Consider the following 19647-nt stretch of genomic DNA (forward strand, 5'->3'; position numbering starts at 1 on the left):
GACACTGCACAAAAAACTCTAACCAGAACATGAGCAGATGCTCACACTATGCCCCTTGAGCTTTCCAATGTGCAGAACCATAGCTAAGTAAACCTCTTTTTTGAATCCAAGCATACTTTGAAGATATTGGGGGTTCAGTTCCATACTACCACAATAAAGCAAACATCACAATAAAGCAGTTCACACAATTTTTTTGGTTTCCCAGTGCATATAAAATTTATATTTACACTGTACTGTAGATTATTGTGTACAATAATTGTGTACAACAATTAAGTCTAAAAAAAGTACATACTAAGAAAAGAAAAATAGCTCAGAGCTGTCTGAGCTATGTGAGGTATGCAAAATTTATTAGACCCGGACAGAAGTGAATACTGGCTTCGGCCACGCCTTCCCACGCCTAAGGGCAATTGTTAAAGGCATTTTGTTCTTTATTAGCTGCCTCACCCATTATCTTTACGTTCCTGGAATTTGTGATACAAGGAAGAAAGCATAGCCAGTCAGTAGCTTAAGTTTTTTAAATATAAACTCTTAGTAAACAAGTTAAGATCTGCCTCCTCTTCTTTCCTTAAAAACCTACTCTGACTGCTGCTAATTGGAGTGTATATTCAAGGCAACTTGAATCTAAGCTCCTGAGTGGCCATTCTCAAGCACTGAGCCCAAATAAACTCTATACTTAATATTATTCTCTGAATTTTCTTAAAGTTGGCAACACCTTAATTAAAAAATACTTTATTGATCATGCTTATGAACATGATCAAATTAGAATCAACTTTCCTGTGTATGTGGGGAAGATATGCAACTAGTAATGCAGAAAGAAGGAAATGGGAAGAGGGAGAAAAGAGGGGCAGAGATGGAACAAATGAGAGAGAAGGAAAGGGAAGCCAGAAGCACATCAAGGATGACAGAAAATAAAAGGCGGATAAAATTCAAATCAAAAAGAAAGGAAAACCCCGACACACTCCAAGAGGTCTCTCTGAATCTGGACCACCGGCTCCAAGCCAGTGATTTCCAGAGTCAGAAATCTCCCAACCTGCTGTGCGCCGCGCGCCCGGCTGACATCGGCTTTGCGGATCAGCTCCGGCGCGGTACTGTGACGTCACCTGAAGGGGGCACTTCCGGTCTCGTGCCGCCTTCCCAGGACTCTCAGGGAGAGCCGGCAGGCTTCCAGGTGGACAGGTGAGGTACAGCTTGCCGAGCTCAGGGTGACTGCCCAAAGGCAGGACGGGTGGGCAGGCAAGCGGGATCTGGCGCCCCTTCTTCTCTATGGTTCTTCTCAGAGCCCCTGTTGCCCTGGGCCAGATGGCCCGTAGCAGCGAAAATAATACTGTTCCGACAGCTCGCGAGTTCGGAGCCGCTTGGCTTGCGAGTCCCTTGACCTGCAGGCCAGGCAGTCGCTCACCCGAGCGCGGGAATGCAGCATTTGAACCCCTAAGTGCAGCCCACCTGTAGGGAGTCTTATGGTGCCCCCGCGGAGGAGTAGAGGCCAAAAAGTTGGGCAACTGGCCGGGAAGAACTGGCTAGGAGGGGTCAAACTCTGGGCCGGGAGTGTTCTTTGCCCCCGGCGTTTAGTGCTCACGCCGCCTTTTATTCACGCTGAAGAGCTTAACCGTAAACTCTCACCCTTGGGTCTTAGTTTGGTTTTGTTCCCCACGCAAGACAGGATGCAGATTGGAACACTTTATTCCTTGGTTAATTCGTGTCTTCCCTCGCAAGTAGTTACTGGACACCTGCTTTGTGTCCTGTGTACCAAACACAAGAGTTGATAGTCCTGGTTTGGCGCGGTGGCTCACGCCTGTAATCCCAGCACTTTGGGACCCCGAGACGGGCAGATCACGAGGTCAGGAGATCGAGACCATCCTGGCTAACACGGTGAAACACCATCTCTACTAAAAATACAAAAATAAATAAATAAATTAGCCGGGCGTGGTGGCGGGCGCCTGTAGTCCCAGCTACTCGGGGGGCTGAGGCAGGAGAATGGCGTGAACCCGGGAGGTGGAGCTTGCAGTGAGCCGAGATGGTGCCACTGCACTCTAGCCTGGGCGACAGAGTGAAACTCCATATCAAAAAAAAAAAAGACTTGATAGTCCTTTAGTTGAAAGAACAAATCTGTATGGAGAAAGAGAGACAACCAAAAGAAACCCAGATGATTTAGAAGCATCTCCAGAATGTTTATTCTCAAAAGCTGTTTTTTAATTAAACTTCTTTCTGAAACTATACATAGGAGTGCCTCTTGTGTGTTTCCCCATTTTTCTACCTAAAGGTTAAAGACTTGGAAACCTGCTAAGGCCCCTCTTTCCAGCATGTAGCATTCTAGGGGACAATCAAGGCAACACAATGGGTGCCCATCTAAAATTTTATATCTTAATATTTTGCTTTTTGATAACTTAATGCCTTCAGACTGGAGGACTTTTTTCTTTCTTTTTTTAAAAAATTTTTTTTAAATTATACTTTAAGTTCTAGGGTACATATGCACAACGTGCAGGTTTGTTACATATGTCTACATGTGCCATGTTGGTGTGCTGCACCCATTAACTCGTCATTTACATTAGGTATATCTCCTAATGCTATCCCTCCCCCCTCCCCCCACCCCACAACAGGCCGAGGTGTGTGATCTTCCCCTTCCTGTGTCCAAGTGTTCTCATTGTTCAATTCCCACCTATGAGTGAGAACATGCGGTGTTTGGTTTTTTGTCCTTGCAATAGTTTGCTGAGAATGATGGTTTCCAGCTTCATCCATGTCCCTACAAAGGACATGAACTCATCCTTTTTTATGGCTGCATATTATCCCATGGTGTATATGTGCCACATTTTCTTAATCCAGTCTATCATTGTTGGACATTTGGGTGGTTCCAAGTCTTTGCTATTGTGAGTAGTGCTGCAATAAACATACATGTGCATGTATCTTTATAGCAGCATGATTTATATTCCTTTGGGTATATACCCAGTAATGGGATGGCTGGGTCAAATGGTATTTCTAGTTCTAGATTCCTGAGGAATCGCCGCACTGTCTTCCACAATGGTTGAACTAGTTTACAGTCCCACCAACAGTGTAAAAGTGTTCCTATTTCTCCACATCCTCTCCAGCACCTGTTGTTTCCTGACTTTTTAATGATCGCCATTCTAACTGCTGTGAGATGATGTCTCATTGTAGTTTTGATTTGCATTTATCTGATGGCCAGTGATGATGAGCATTTTTTCATGTGTCTGTTGGCTGCACAAATGTCTTCTTTTGAGAAGTGTCTGTTCATATCCTTCACCCACTTGTTGAGGGGGTTGTTTGTTTTTTTCTTGTAAATTTGTTTGAGTTCTTTGTAGATTCTGGATATTAGCCCTTTGTCAGATGAGTAGGTTGCGAAAATTTTCTCCCATTCGGTAGGTTGCCTGTTCACTCTGATGGTAGTTTCTTTTGCTGTGCAGAAGCTCTTTAGTTAAATTAGATCCCATTTGTCAATTTTGGCTTTTGTTGCCATTGCTTTTGATGTTTTAGACATGAAGTCCTTGCCCATGCCTATGTCCTGAATGGTATTGCCTAGGTTTTCTTCTAGGGTTTTTATGGTTTTAGGTCTAACGTTTAAGTCTTTAATCCATCTTGAATTAATTTTTGTATGAGGTGTAAGGAAGGGATCCAGTTTCAGCTTTCTACATATGGCTAGCCAGTTTTCCCAGCACCATTTATTAAATAGGGAATCCTTTCCCCATTGCTTGTTTTTCTCAGGTTTGTCAAAGATCAGATAATTGTAGATATGTGGCGTTAAGGGCTCTGTTCTGTTCCATTGATCTATATCTCTGTTTTGGTACCAGTACCATGCTGTTTTGGTTACTGTAGCCTTGTAGTATAGTTTGAAGTCAGGTAGTGTGATGCCTCCAGCTTTGTTCTTTTGGCTTAGGATTGACTTGGCAATGCGGGCTCTTTTTTGGTTCCATATGAACTTTAAAGTAGTTTTTTCCAATTCTGTGAAGAAAGTCATTGGCAGCTTGATGGGGATGGCATTGAATCTATAAATTACCTTGGGCAGTATCGCCATTTTCACAATATTGATTCTTCCTATCCATGAGCATGGAATGTTCTTCCATTTGTTTGTGTCCTCTTTTATTTCGTTGAGCTATGGTTTGTAGTTCTCCTTGAAGAGGTCCTTCACATCCCTTGTAAGTTGAATTCCTAGGTATTTTATTCTCTTTGAAGCAATTGTGAATGGGAGTTCACTCATGATTTGGCTCTCTGTTTGTCTGTTATTGGTGTATAAGAATGCTTGTGATTTTTGCACATTGATTTTATATCCTGAGACTTTGCTGAAGTTGCTTATCAGCTTAAGGAGATTTTGGGCTGAGATGATGGGGTTTTCTGAATATACAATCATGTCATCTGCAAACAGGGACAATTTGACTTCCTCTTTTCCTAATTGAATACCCTTTATTTCTTTCTGCTGCCTGATTGCCCTGGCCAGAACTTCCAACACTATGTTGAATGGGAGTGGTGAGAGAGGGCATCCCTGTCTTATGCCAGTTTTCAAAGGGAATGCTTCCAGTTTTTGCCCATTCAGTGGGATATTGGCTGTGGGTTTGTCATAAATAGCTCTTATTATTTTGGGATATGTCCCATCAATATCTAATTTATTGAGAGTTTTTAGCATGAAGACCTGTTGAATCTTGTCGAAGGCCTTTTCTGCATCTATTGAGATAATCATGTGGTTTTTGTCTTTGCTTCTGTTTACATGCTGGATTATGTTTATTGATTTGGGAGGACTTTTTTCTTTGTTAAAATGTTGCTCTACTTTCAGCATTTTCTCCCTTGTAGTATTACCGTAATGTATTTAAGATTAAGCACTTAATTCTGAAGTCACTTTAAGTATACCTCAATCAAAGGGACATTAGTATATTATTTCTAATGTGTGTATTTAATAGAGGTAAGTAGTTTGTACACTTGTGAAATTCTTGGCATTAATTGATGTCCAGAAGCTGAAAGCTACTCTCTGGCACATTAAAAAAAAATTTGTGTGTGTAATTACAAGAAAGTTTGATGTCACAGTTGCAAAGGAGTTGTGCAAAACAAATTGCCTTTTTCCAGTAAAGATAATTCAGCAAGTTCATCTTGAGTGTAGTGTGTGCTTTAGTTTTTAATATGTCCTCAGCAGTAGTCATAGATTTTATCTTCATCATTTAAGCTTGATTTTCTGGCCCACTTGCACAGATTTAAGAAGAATCTCACTGGGGTTAGTGTGCGGTCATTCAGATAGCAAATATAGCAAAAGTAGGTGAAATGTAAAAGTCATTAAAAAAAGAATTGTGAAATTGCTCATCTCGCAACCACATCAAGCAGGAGCAAAGACAACTACACAGAATCTTGGTGTAACATATACTCGTTACCACTTGGACTTTCTGCTACAGTATTTTGCAGTTTGTTTTTTGGATTCTTTAGTGTTATATAATATTTCAAGGTAATATGTGACTGAGAAATATTGGAATAGGTATCAGAAGACTGTAGAATTTATTTTGCCATTTAAATGCTTATGTCCTTGAACAAAAAATGTAAACATCTTTGACCTTCAATTTCTTGTTCTATTAATTGCCTGCTTTTTAGGTCTCCTTAAGGTCTGGTGAGAAGGGAAGAGAATATAATTTGCAAATGAAAAGAAGCAAAAAAAAAAAAAGCAGTAGTTTTATTGCAAGGGGCTAGATGGTGATCAAGTTAGGATATAGAAAACAATTACTTGTTCTTACATGTTATTCTGGAGAAAGATGAGATGGATACCCATAGTTACAGCAGAAGCATAAAAAAAATTCTGTTTATGCATTATCTGTTTATATGTTGACTTTCACCTGTATGTTTTCAAGTTTATATAGGGCTATGTGCTAAGATTCCCGATTTTCCCCTTTCATACCACTTATTATACCAATTGCAATTAAATACATATATAATTATTATTAACTTTTTTAAAAACCTTTTTGTTTTGAGAGAATTACATATTCAGAGGAAGTTGCCAAAAACTTTACAGGGAAGTCCTTGTGTACCCTTCAGCCAGCCTCCCTCGATGCTAACATCTTGGATAACTGTGGTACAATATTAAAACTGGGAAATTGACGTTGATACAATTCACAGAGTATATTTCCATTTCACCAACTTTATAAGGACTCATTTGTATGTGTACACAGGTCTGTGTGTAGCTTCTTATAACTACCATAATCAAGATAAAGAATTATTCCATCACCACAAGGCTCCCTTATGCTGCCTCCTTATAGTCAAACTATCTTGTCCCAGCCCTATCCCTAACCGGTGGCAACCACTGCTCTATCTCTATAATTTTATCATTTCAAGGATATTGTGTAGATGGACTCATACCATATGTAACTTTTTGAGATCCATCCAAATTGTGTGTATCTATCATGCATTTCTTTATTTATTGCTGAGTAGTATTCCATGGGATGGCTATGCTACAGTTTGTTTAACCATTCATTCATTGAAGAACATTTGGGTTACACTATCATAAATAGAGCTTCTATGAACTATCGTGTGAAGGTTTTTGAGTGAACATACATTTTTCCCCCTTTGGGATAAATGCCCAAGGGTACAATTGCTAAATCATATGGTAAGTGTATGTTTAGTGAATTAATACTTCTTTAGCTTGTTGATATGGTGAGTTACATTGATTTTAAAATGTTGAACATAACTGGTATAAATCTCACTTGGTTATAGTATATAATTATATATTTCCATATTCTATTTGCTAATATTTTGTTAAGATATAGGTAGAGACGTATGATAGGTTAAGGTATAGGTATGAGAGATGTGTTGTAGTTTTTTGCTTGTTTGTTTTGTACTGCCTTTGTCAGGCTTTGGTAGAGTAATAGTATTCTACATGGTTTTTAGTGATAACCCTTGTTTCATTATTGCTACTGTATTAGTAATTTGTGTCATTTTCTCTTTTTCAGTGGTGATTTGCTGGTTATAGTGACCTTTTTCAAAGAACTTGCTCTTTATTTCATCTTTGTCTATTTTTCTATTTTTAATGTCATTGATTTCTGCTCTTATATTTATTATTTTCTTCCTTCTCACTTTAGGTTTATTTTGCTTCTTGTCTAGTGCTGTGATTATTAGTTTAAGGTCTTTCTTTGTTTCTAATGTAAGCATTTATTGCTATAATTTCCCTCTTGGCATTGCTTTAGTTGCATCTCACAAATTTTGCTGTCTTGTGTTTTCATTTCTATCCAGTTCTATATATTTTAAATTTTTCCTTAGAAATTTGCTTGACCCATGAAAATATTTGGGAGTGTGTCATTTAGTTTCCAAGTGTTTGGTGATTTACCTGTTGTTTTTCTGTTGTTGATTTCTAGTTTTTTTCCACAATGATCAGAAAACATAAGCTGTATAATTTTTAATTTTTAAGTTGGTTTTATGACTGAGGGTATGGTGTATCTTGGTGGATGTTCCATGTATGCTTGTAAAGAATGTGTATTCTGCTATTATTGGTTGCAGCGTTCTATACATGTCAGTTATGTCCTGTTCACTGATGGTGTTCTGTTCTTCTGTGTCTTCTTGATCGTCTAATAGTTATTTTTGTTGCTGAAGATCCCAACTATAATTATGAATGTCTCTGTTTTTCCTTTTAGCTCTGTTGGTTTTGGCTTCATGTTAAATATCTGTTGTTTGGTGCATATACATTTAAGATGTTTTCTTGATGAATTAATCCTTGTATCTTTGTACAATAATTTTCTTTGCTCTGAAGTCTACTTTATCTGATGGTAGTGTAGCCATCACTACTTAAAAAAAATGGTTAGCATGGCATATCTTTTCCATACTTCTGTTTTCAGCCTACCAATGTCATTATGTTTTAGTGAATTTCTTATAGACACTATATGCTTGGGTCTTTTAAAAAAGAAACTACTCTGCCAATCTCTGTCTTTTAACTAGTATAGCTATATCATTTACACTTAAAAGTAATTGCTATGTTAGGGCTTAAGCCAGCCATTTTATTATTTGTTTTCTGTTTATTTCCTGTTTTTCATATCTGTTCCTCTTTTCTGGTCTTTCTGTAGGTTGCTTGAATATTTTCAGAATTCTATTTGATGTGTTTATAGTGTTTTTGAGTATCTGGCTTAGTTAACCTTTTTTAGTGTGCTTTGGGTATAACAATAGATGTAACAACTTATCACAAGGGATACTTTTATTGCCTTTTGCCAATTGAAGTTTAGAGACCTTTCTTCCATGTAGGTCCTTTTTCTTTTTCCCTTTTTAAAATTTAATGTTTGTATTTACTCTATACACCTTGAACACCACATCAAATATTGTTATAACGTTTACTTCAACTATCAAATATGATTTAAGAAATTCATGAGATGAAGAATAGTTCATTTTATATTTACCACGACTATTACCCGTTCCAGTGTTCTTCCTTTACTCAAATTAAACCTTATCGATACATCATTTCCTTTTTCTTTGAGGAACTTTTTTTAGGAGAACTTCCTAAAGATATGTCTGTTAGTGACAAATTAGTTTCCATCATCTGAGAATGTTGTTCCCCTTTGTTCCCGAAGGGTGGTTTTGTCCTATATGGAATTTGGCCTTGACAGTTCTTTTACTTTAACATTTGAAAAATGTGCCATTTCTTTCTGGCTTCCATAATTTCTGATGAGAAATCTGATGGCATTCAAATTATTGTTCCCCTTAAAGGTAATGTGCCATTTCTCTCTGGCTGCTTTTGAGATTTTTTTCTTTGTTTTTAGTTTTCTAAACTTTGACTTATGATGTGTCTTGTATTTTTATTTTTTCCTACTTAGGGTTTTCTCAGCTTCTTGACTCTGTAGATTTATGTCTTTTGTCAAATTGAGAAGTTTTCAGCTATTATATCTTTGATTATTTTTTTCAGTTCCATACTTTCTTCTCTTCCTCTAAAACTCTGATTGGATGAATGTTAGGTCATTTGTTATCGTCCTAGAAGTCCCTGATGCCCTTCTTGTTTCTTTGTCTGTTTTTCTCTGTTCAGACTGAGTAAATTCTGTTGATCTGTTTTCAAGTTCACTGATTCTGTTCTCTGTCAATTCCACTCTACTATTGAGCCCATCCAGCAAGTTTTTCATTTTAATTAGTATTTTTTCAATTTTATAATTATTTTTGGTTCTTACTTTTTAAAACATTTCATCCTTCAAGGAGAGCTACTTTCAATATACATGGAATTTCTTGGAAAAACTAATAACAGTTTTAGGTTATTTGTATATATGAACTAATGTTACTCAAGATTTTAAACCTTCTCTGCAAAGTTATCTCTGTAATTAGCAGATGAAGCATGAACATATATAATTTTTTTCTCTTTTTGTCTCAGGTGATTCCTTGTTACAGGCCCTAATAAAAGGGAAATGGGGAAGGAAATGGAGAAGAGAATTTAGGCCTTGGAAAATTGAAAATTGTCTGTAGTATCTCACTGACAGGTGAAGGAGGAATTTTGAAATTAGAGAAAAGGAACCAGGAATGAAGATGAAATGAAAAATTTATATTTACTTCACTAAAACTTTTAAAGTTGTCATATAGTTTCAGATTTAAAAAGCTATTTCTTCCAGCCTAGGCAACATGGTGAAACCCCTTCTCTACCAAAAATACAAAAAGTTAGCCAGGCATGGTGGTGTGTGCCTATAGTCTCAGCTACTTGTGGGGTGGAGGCTGGAGGATCACTTGAGCCCAGAAGGTTGAGGCTGCAGTGAGCCAAGATTGTGCCCCTATATTCCAGCCTGGGTGACAAAGTGAGATCCTTTCTCAAAAATAATAATAAAAATAAATAAAAAAACAAAAAATTCTTTCTCCTTTCCTTCATTTCCCTTGAAGAATACTGAAGATTTTACATAGATGACAAATTAGGTAAATCTAAGAAAAAACAAAAATTAAGTAGAACAGGTAACTTTCAGTGGCCATACTTGAGATTTAGGTTATATTGACTGCTGAGGTTTATCAGTTTGATTCCTATCCCTACGATATAATTAAAAATAAACCACGGATCACCCCCCACCCATTGTCAGGCTCACTGACAGTATAACATTGTGATTAAAAAGCTCTTTCTCAGTAGGTATGAAAAGTTAATGCATGAAAAATAATATATGTTAATTTAGTGGGGGAAAAGATGGTTTCTGATTACAGTGGTATTAACACAAATAGCTTTCCATCTGAAAGAAAATAAAGTTGGATCCTTATGTAATGGATTAAAGGTTTAGAAGTAGAGATTAATAAAAAGTAAAATAAACATCTGGGAAACAATATGTAAAATATGGAAACCCAGAAAAGAGTTAGTATCTGCATTATACAAAGTTTTCTTACAGACTGATAAGAAAAAGATAACTCACTTGGAACCTAGGCAAATGATATGAAGAGACAATTTACAGAAAAGATAGTCTAAAAAGCTAACAAACATGAAAAAATGCTTAAACACATTTGTAGTCAATGAAATGCAAATTAAAGAGTAAGGTATTTTATATCCAAAGACTGTAAGACTTACAAAGAGTGGTATCACTTAGTGATGATAGGGTTGTAGAGGGAAGATACCATTCTACATCGCTAAAAGAATTACATTCTTTTTTTGAGAATAATCTGGCAACATCTATTAAAATTCAACCAGTAATTTCACACTCGGCAATCTGGCCTATAAAAACAAAAGCACTGGTAGATATGAATGTATGTGAAAACATAGGTATTTAAGAGTACTTATTGCAGCATTGTTCTGAAAAAACTGGGAACTAATTGAGTGCTTGGCAACAGGGAGATGGTCATATAAATTATGGTATATCCACATTATGGAACCATTAAAAATGAATTACTTATATAAACTCTTTGACTTGGCAGGATATCCATATGTTATTAAGTATGAAAGCAAAATGCATAGAAGTATATATAATATGCTACTATTTGTCAAACATTGGCAACTCACTAATGAAAAAATACATAAATGCTTAACATGTATTTGTGTATAATTATGGAAGAATAGGGAAGACTATACTAAGCTAATAACATGGGTTTGGGAGACAGATGGATGGTAAGGAGGAGAGGTAGAGTGGAGGCATGATGCAAAAGGTTAAAAAATTGTTTAGAAAAATCACAGCATGCATTATATCTCATTTATCCATATAAGTGAAATTATATATATGCATATAAGTAGAATTTTAAAAATAAAGAACATGAGCTCTGGAATCTTTCAGACATTTCTGGGTTCAAATTCTGACTGCCACTTTACAACTTACTAGCTGTGTGACTTAGGCAAATTGCTTAATGTCTTTCAATCAATTTTCTCACATATTTTCTTGGGGTGGGAGGATGAAATAATAGTACCCATCTCATAGGGTTGTCATCAGGATTAAATTTAGGTGGCATCTGTTGAGTGCTTAGCACAGTACCTGGCGTACAGAAAGCACTCTCAGTTATTAGTTCTTACTGTTGCCTTGGTTCTTATGTTCTTGGACATTTGTTAATATCTATTTTTAAAACTTTATCACCATCCTGCCACTTTCTTGAAACACTCCTCACTGGCTTACATTACTTTACATGTCTTACTTAATGACTGTTTCTAATTGTTCCTTTTTATTTTGCTGATATCTTTTTTCCTTTCCTATGGATATTGCTCCCAAAATATAGCAGGGGTTGCCAAAGAAGCTTTTGAATTAGGGTGACTGGGAGAATATTAGTTCTATATATGGCAGCAGAGAAGTTATGATGTAGGGTTTATAGGGTTGATTTTTAAAACAAGATGATTTTGATATTTGCTATGCAAAAGTTTTATGCATCAATGAGGCACCCAGATGAAAATGCTCAATAGCTGGAAAAACTTGACAGGAACTTGAGAAGTAGATATAAAGGATTCTCTCACTTGGCTAATTCTCGAAGTGGATGTAATCGCCAAGGGAGAGCATATAGAGAAGGGAATCCAGGGCAGAAACTTTGGGGACAGGGAATAGGAGAGGAAAAGGTTCCCACTGAGGACTGGGAGGTGGTATAGAAGCCAAAATAGAGAATTTCTTTAAGAAGCAGCTGGAGAAACTGTATGTCTACTTTGTTCTCTCTTGAGCTTTAGTTCTGTGGCTCACATTGTCTTCTGGCCTTGTTCCTTATTTTCTTGAAACTTAAACTACATTTGTAACTAATCCCAGCTTCCTTTCCTCCCACTAACTTCCCTTCTTTTACATTTCCCCTATATGTATGTGAGGAGCGCTTTCATTCCCCTCATCTTTGGCATCAAAATCTGTCATCTCTGCCCCTTTCCCTTCCCTGGTTCTCCGTATCATTACCCAGACTCTCATTCACTCCTTTTTCATTCCCACTCTTACCTACATTTCTTTGATTGTTACCAAAATAATCTAAACAGGATTATTTTGAAATAATCTAAACAGGATTATTTTGAAATAATCTAAACAGGATTATTTTGAAATAATCTAAACAGGATTATTTTGATAGCTTCCAAACTCTAGTGTAATCTTGTGTTTTTTCTGTCTTTCATAGTCCTCTTAAAGGAACTAGTTTAGGCCAGGTGCGGTGGCTCACGCCTGTAATCCCAGCACTTTGGGAGGCCGAGACGAGTGGATCATGAGGTCAGGAGATCGAGACCGTCCTGGCTAACACAGTGAAACCCTGTCTCTACTAAAAATAAAAAAATTAGTCGGGCGTGGTGGCAGGTGCCGGTTGTCCCAGCTACTCGGGAGGCTGAGGCAGGAGAATGGCGTGAACCCGGGGGGCAGAGCTTGCTTTGAGCCAAGATCGCGCCACTGCACTCCAGCCTGGGTGACAGAGCAAGACTCATCTCAAAAAAAAACCTAGTTTAATCCAGTTAATCCAGTCCCTCTGCCTTTTAAATCCACCAGATTCTCTTTCCTCCAACATCTTCCCAAACTGTTTTGAGGAAGGAGATGAGGTATTAATGAGAGAGATTAGTAGGATCACCGTTAATGAAATATAGTCAAATCAGTTTTTAGAAGGTTGAGGCCGGGCACGGTGGCTCACGCCTGTAATCCCAGCACTTTGGGTGGCTGAGATGGGCCGATCACGAGGTCAGAAGATAGAGAACATCCTGGCTAACACGGTGAAACCCCATCTCTACTAAAAATACAAAAAAAATTAGCCAGGCGTGGTGGCGGGCGCCTGTAGTCCCAGCTACTCGGGAGGCTGAGGCAGGAGAATGGCGTGAACCCGGGAGGCAGAGCTTGCAGTGAGCCGAGATTGCGCCACTGCATTCCAGCCTGGGCGAGAGAGGGGGACTCCGTCTCAAAAAAAAAAAGAAGGTTGAATACCTTTTTGGCACCAGGGACCCCTTTTGTGGAAGACAATTTTTCCACAAATGGTGGGGAGTGGGGGTGATGGTTTTGGGATGAAACTGTTCCATCTCAGATCATTGGGCATTAGGTTCTCATAAGGAGCACACAACCTAGATCCTTCGCATGCACAGTTCACAATAGGGTTTGCGTTCCTGTGAGAATTTAATGCCTCCACTGATCTAACATGAGGCGGAGCTCAGGCAGTAATGCTTGCTTGCTGCTTATCTCCTGCCATGTGGCCCGGTTCCTAACCAGTTCCAGTCCATGGCCCACGGATTGTGGACCCCTGTTGTATACTATGTCCCCTTCTTCAGCATTCTCAGTTCTTATCAGTGTGCTTTGAAAAAGTTCCTCAGAAGTAAAGCTTATGTGCCTTTGTGTTTAACTTAACTTTGCAGATTGTGTTTTCCAAAGATGGCCACAATAGTAACTCCCATACCACATGTTCTTTTTATAATATGACTTTGACACTTCTTCTACTGACCCCTCTCAGTAGAAATGTCAAAGTCATATTGTACAAAGAACATGCTGTCTTTGAATACTGATGGGCTTCTGTCTAACATGGAAATGATGCTATGTGACTTTTGAGGGTAGGTCATAAAAGGTGATACAACTTTAATCTGGTACTCTTGAGACATTTGCTCTTGGAACCCAGCCACCATTTTCTGAAGAAGCTTAAGTAGCCCATATTGGCTGGCCAAATGGAGAAGGCACATGCAGGTGTTCCAGGCCAACAGCCTATGTGACAACAGCATCAGTCACCAGGCATATGAACAAAGATACTTCCAGATGACTCCTGCCTCCAGTGATCAGATCACACCCAGTTGTTGAGTTTTCTTAGCTAAGGCCCCAGACTTTGTATCAGAGATAGGCTATCTTTGTTGTGCCCTTTCTGAATTCGTGACCCACAGAATCCGTAAGCATAGTAAATGGTTGTCTTAAGCCACTAAGTTTTAGAGTAATATTTTAGATAGCAAGAGTAACTGGAACACCCAATGTTTCCTGAGAATACTTTATTTTCTTAAGTATGGTAACTGGTAGCTTGTGATACATGTTCCTTGGAAAACCTGTTTGTGGAATTTCTGGTTTTCTAATTTTTTAGCTTGCCATTCAAGGCCTTCATAGTGAACAGTAGGACAGCTTCGGTATTGGTCTATACATATCCAGCAAATCAGTCTCCTCCCTGAATGGTATTTTATTTATAGTTTCTGTATCAGTATTCTTTTACTCTTCTAGAAAGCCCTTATGTTTATTCGCTGATAGTCTCTTTTGTGAAGTGCCTGTTCAAATATCATTTTTCTATTGAGTTGTCTCTTACTGATTTGTAAAAGTTCTTTGTAAATTCTGGATATATGCATGTTGGGAGAAAAATCTGTATTTTATATCCTATATGTATATATACATTTCCCAACAACAGGCTCGTTTTCAGAATACTATACATATGTGTATATATGTGTGTGTATATATGTATAGTGTTCTCCCACTCGGTGACTTGCCTTCTGACTGTCTTAATAGTGTCTTTTGCTAAATACAAGTTCTTAATTCTAATGGAGGATGGAATTTGAAAGTCTTTTCCTTTTTTTTTTTTTTTTTGAGATGAACTCTCACTCTGCCACCAGGCTGGAGTGCAGTGGCGCAATCTCGGCTCACTGCAACCTCCGACTCCCTGGTTCAAGTAATTCTTCTGCCTCAGCCTCCTAAGTAGCTGGGATTACAGGCACGCACCACCAAGCCCGGCTAATTTTTTTTTTTTTTTTTTTTTTTGTATTTTTAGTAGAGATGGGGTTTCATGATGTTGGCCAGGATGGTCTTGATCTCCTGATCTTCTGATCCACCGGCCTTGGCCTCCTAAAGTGCTGGGATTACAGGTGTGAGCCACCACACCTGGTGGTCTTTTCCTTTATGGCTTATGTTTACTATTACCTTGTTTAAGAAACCTTTGGCCACCCTAAGCTCATAGAGGTATGTTCCAATGTTATCTTTTGGAAGCTTTATTGTTCACGTTTCACATTTAGATCTATAATATACCTAGTACTATATTTTGTCTGTGGTGTGAGAAAGGAGTCAAGATTCATTTATTTTCCACATGGATATCCAGTTGAACCAGCATCATTTATTTGAAAGACCTTCTTTTCCTTACTCCTCTGCAAGAACACCATTGTCATAAATCATGAAGATATATGTTTGGATTTGTTTCTGGATTCCCTGTTCTTGTCCACTGTTTTGTCTATTTTGTCTTTAATAATGGTATATTTTTATTAAACCTGGATATAGGGTAAAGTCCTCCAACTTTGTGGTTGTTCTTCAAACTTGTCTTGGCTATTATTTTACGGAGTCTCACTCTGTCGTGCAGGCTGGAGTGCAGTGGCACGATCTCCGCTCACTACAAGTTCCACCTCCCGGGTTCAAGTGATTCTCCTGCCTCAGCCTCCTGAGTAGCTGGGACTACAGACGCCTGCCACCACGCCCGGCTAATTTTTTGTATTTTTAGTGGAGACGGGGTTTCACCATGTTAGCCAGGATGGTCTCTATCTTCTGACCTCGTGATCCACCCGCCTCGGCCTCCCAAAGTGCTGGGATTAAAGGCGTGAGCCACCGCGCCCAGCCTTGTCTTGTTATTCTTGACTTTTTACACTTCCACATACATATTAGAATTAGCTTAATAATTTCCATTTTTAAAAAAAGGAAAGGGAAAAAACCTGATTTGGATTGGAATTTTACAAATCTAAGAATTAATTTGGAGTTTATACTAGTGAGTCTTCCAGTTCACGAATATGGTTTGTCCCCTCGTTATTTAATTTCTCTCAGTAATATCCAGCAAACCATGTAGCTTTCTGTGTAGAGGTCTTGCACATCATTTGTTAGATTTATTCCTAAGTATTTGATTTTTTTGATGCTGTTATAAGTGGTCTCTTTTAAGTTTTATTTTCAAATTGTTTGCTGCTGGTATGTAGAAATATATTTGATTTTCATATATTGACCTTTTAGCTAATGACCATGTTGCATTCACTTATTAATTCAAATAGTATATGTAAGGGTTTTTTTCTTGCATTTTCTATGTATGTCATCATGTTTGTGAATAATCACACTTTCTTCCTATCCAATCTAAATACATTTATATCTTTTTTTGGTTTCTTATTGCATTGGCTGAGTCCTCAAGTATAGAAGTGTTGATAGCAGACCTCCATATCTTGATCCCAAACTCAGAGAGGGTTTCAATATTTTACCCTTAGTAAACATTTACTGAAGATTTTTAATACTTGTAATTTATGAAAAAATATGTATTTCATATTTATATTTTATAAAATATTTCTTTATTTCTCACTTGTTAAGAATTTTTTCATGACTATTGGATTTTATGAAATATTTTCTGTATCAATTGAGATGATTATATAAGTTTTCTTTACTCTGTTAATGTGGTAACTTAAACTGATTAAATTTTGAATATTTAAACAACTTTTCATTTCTGGTGTATACACAATTTAGTTGTCATCTATTACCCTTTTGTATAGCACTAGATTTGGTCTGCTAATATTTTGAATAGTTTTTGTATCTATCTCAACCTTAATTATAATGTACATTTTAAACTAAAAATTACAAAGAATTGCTGATTGCATAAAATGAGTTGTGAGGTGTCCTTCTTTTTCTGTTCTCTGGACAACTGTATGTAAAATTGGTATTATTCCTTCCTTAGGTGTTAATTTCATCTGGACCAAGAATTTGGTCTTAAAATATAAGTCTATTAAGAGTCTTCTAGTCTTTTTTCTTTTTGTATCTGTTTATTTTGTTTTTTTTGTTTTGTTTGTTTGTTTGTTTGTTTTGGAATTTGCCCATGTCAAGTTTATTGGCATATGTTTCTTCATAATATTTGTTTATCATTTTTTGATGTCTATGGAATCTGGAGTGATATCCTTTTTTCACTTCTGATATTGATTGATTGTGCCATCTCTTTTCTTGAGAAGTCAAGGGTTTACTTATTTATAGGTGTTTTCAAAGTAAAAACTTTTGGGTTTGCTAATCCTCTGTAATGTAAACTTTTTATCCTATTTCATTAATATCTACTCTTCATTATTATCTTTTTTCTATTTTCTTCATTTGGATTCATTTTTTTTTTTCTAATTGCTTAGGCCAAACGGTTAAGTCCTTTATTTGCAGCCTTGTTTTCTAATATATGCATTTCAAAACTTTGAATTTTCCTGCATTCATGTCTTTATCTGCATTTCATACATTTTGTGTCGTATTTTCTATTCTCTATTGCTTCTCTGCTTTCTGCTTATTTCTATATTAATTATTTTCTATACTTTATTAATTTGTTATACAGTCTTGTAAATTCTTTCAGTGGTTACGGATTTTTTTAACAGATTTTTAAAAAGTTTTTCTGGCTTTTCTAATTGTTCTCAATGGAAGATTATTTGGGATATACAGATCACCAGCATGTTTATGTTGGCTTCTAGGCCAGTTTTTAAAAATGACTAAAGTAAAACTTCTGAAACCAATTAAAAATTTTGTATTTCTGCCCTGGGCCTTTAAAAGTCAAACCTGCACTTGACCAGTCACCATATATTTTCCAAGTAGGTTTAATACTAGTGCCTAGGAATAGCACTAATGAAGGTTCAGACACATGCAAATATATGCTCTGCTCTGTGTCAGTGTGGCACAATAACAGAGTCCACAAAATTGCCCACATTTAATATTATTAAGTTTAAAGTTTTTGGCATTTGAGCAAGTTCTGCTGTGTGGCATTGTGGGACAATAACATAGTCCACAAAGTTGTCCACATTTGATAATATTAGGTATAAAGTTTTTGGCATTTGAGGAAGTTTTAGAAGCTTCCTGTTCATCTTACATATGTAATAAATAATGTAAGTTGTGATTAGATATTGTTGATACTTTAACTTTGAAAGAAAACCATCTTATTATCTCTTTTTCAAGTTTTATTGAAAGACTGGACATTTTATTGAAAACTATTTGGACATTGCAACACAAACTTTAAAAAAATTGTTATCATCTACAGTTCTTACATGAATAAAGCAGTATTCTTACCAGTAGCCAAAGTAAAATGCAGACATTTTACTGTTTGCTGAAGCTGATTAAGATGTATTATTTATAACTCCACTTTCAAATATTTTATTTATTAGTACAGTCTTACTGTTCTCAATGGCTAACTTTATAATAAATAAATATTATAAGTATTTAACTACATAGAATCACTTAATGTATATTAAGTATATATTTAAACTTATAAATAAATCAGCCCATGACTTTATATGTTTGTATTATAAATACTATAACAAATATTATAAATTTGAACCTCTAAATTTCTACTAGTCAAATTATCTAGGTTTGTATGAGATTTAATTGGAAAAAACCCTCTTACTAAATAAAATGAGAAGCCCATTAAGCAAATTAAAACCTATATTTAAAACAATAGGCTTGCCTAAGTTGTACAAATTGTATCCACGCTTGGTTTTTATCCAGCACAAGTCTTGCAGCTTACGAAACTTGATTAAAAGAATGCTTATGGGCTGAGGCTGAAGTCGTGCCGTTATCCTTTACCAGTATATAATTACAACATACTCTCCTTTGTTAATCTGACACTTATTTGCAGAACTGAACTACCTTGGATTCTTAGGTAAGGAAGAGTTTTAATTCTTGTGCCTCAGATTTTCCATTGCTGCTTTTACATGGGTGTGTGAGATTCAGAAATATGAGAGTGAAGTAAAATAAAAGATGCTTTGTAAATACATGGAATTAGGTGCCTACAGGGGAAGCTACACAGCAGCTAGCCACCATTTTAATTCCATGTTTCTCAGCTGTATTTTATTTGAGGTGTTAGAGTTGTATTTTTTTGTTTTCCAATGTTTATAGATTGAGCTTGATTTTCATATCTACTTGAATCCTCACTAATTTTGTGGCTAATCAAGCCCTCACGATGTCATTTACTTGAAGTTAAGTATTAATATTTATTATTTGAATATATTTAACAACTTTATAGTTAATAACTTTAAATTCTCTTCTGGTGAAAGTATTCAGTTTGGCCAGTGTCTTCTCAGTCAGTGCTCTAATTTAATACAGTGTTTACTGCTAAATCTAATATTGTTTCTAACACATTATAAAGGTCAGAACTTATATAAACATACTCTAGTTTGTGATAGTTTTGGAGATTGGGCTACAGTGGCATTTATTAGTGAAGTAAAAAATCAGTCCATAAGAAAAGATGAAGTGATACTTTATTTAGTCCATATATTTTTAATGGACAGTGGTCTCCACTTTCTAAGTGGGGATTTTTCATTTTTCTAAGTATTCTTAAGAGAATCAGTTTTGTACTTTTGGTTAAACATAGAGGTTAGAATAAATATGTTTATTTCTTCCT

General features: G+C 36.6%; 1 protein-coding gene across 4 annotated transcripts in view; it reads left to right on the forward strand.

The window, feature by feature from the left end:
• Nucleotides 1-1095: 1095 nt before the first annotated feature.
• LDAH (lipid droplet associated hydrolase) overlaps nt 1096-19647 on the forward strand; it is a 141543-nt gene continuing 122991 nt past the window's right edge. For 3 of the 4 annotated variants that reach the window (XR_654263.4, XR_008519157.2, XM_054546104.2), the window contains exon 1: nt 1096-1176. The gene's annotated coding sequence lies outside the window, so the exon portion shown is untranslated. 4 annotated transcript variants of the gene reach the window in all.

This window comes from Pongo abelii, chromosome 12, assembly GCF_028885655.2.
Source record: "Pongo abelii isolate AG06213 chromosome 12, NHGRI_mPonAbe1-v2.0_pri, whole genome shotgun sequence".
NCBI classification, from domain to species: Eukaryota; Metazoa; Chordata; class Mammalia; order Primates; family Hominidae; genus Pongo; species Pongo abelii.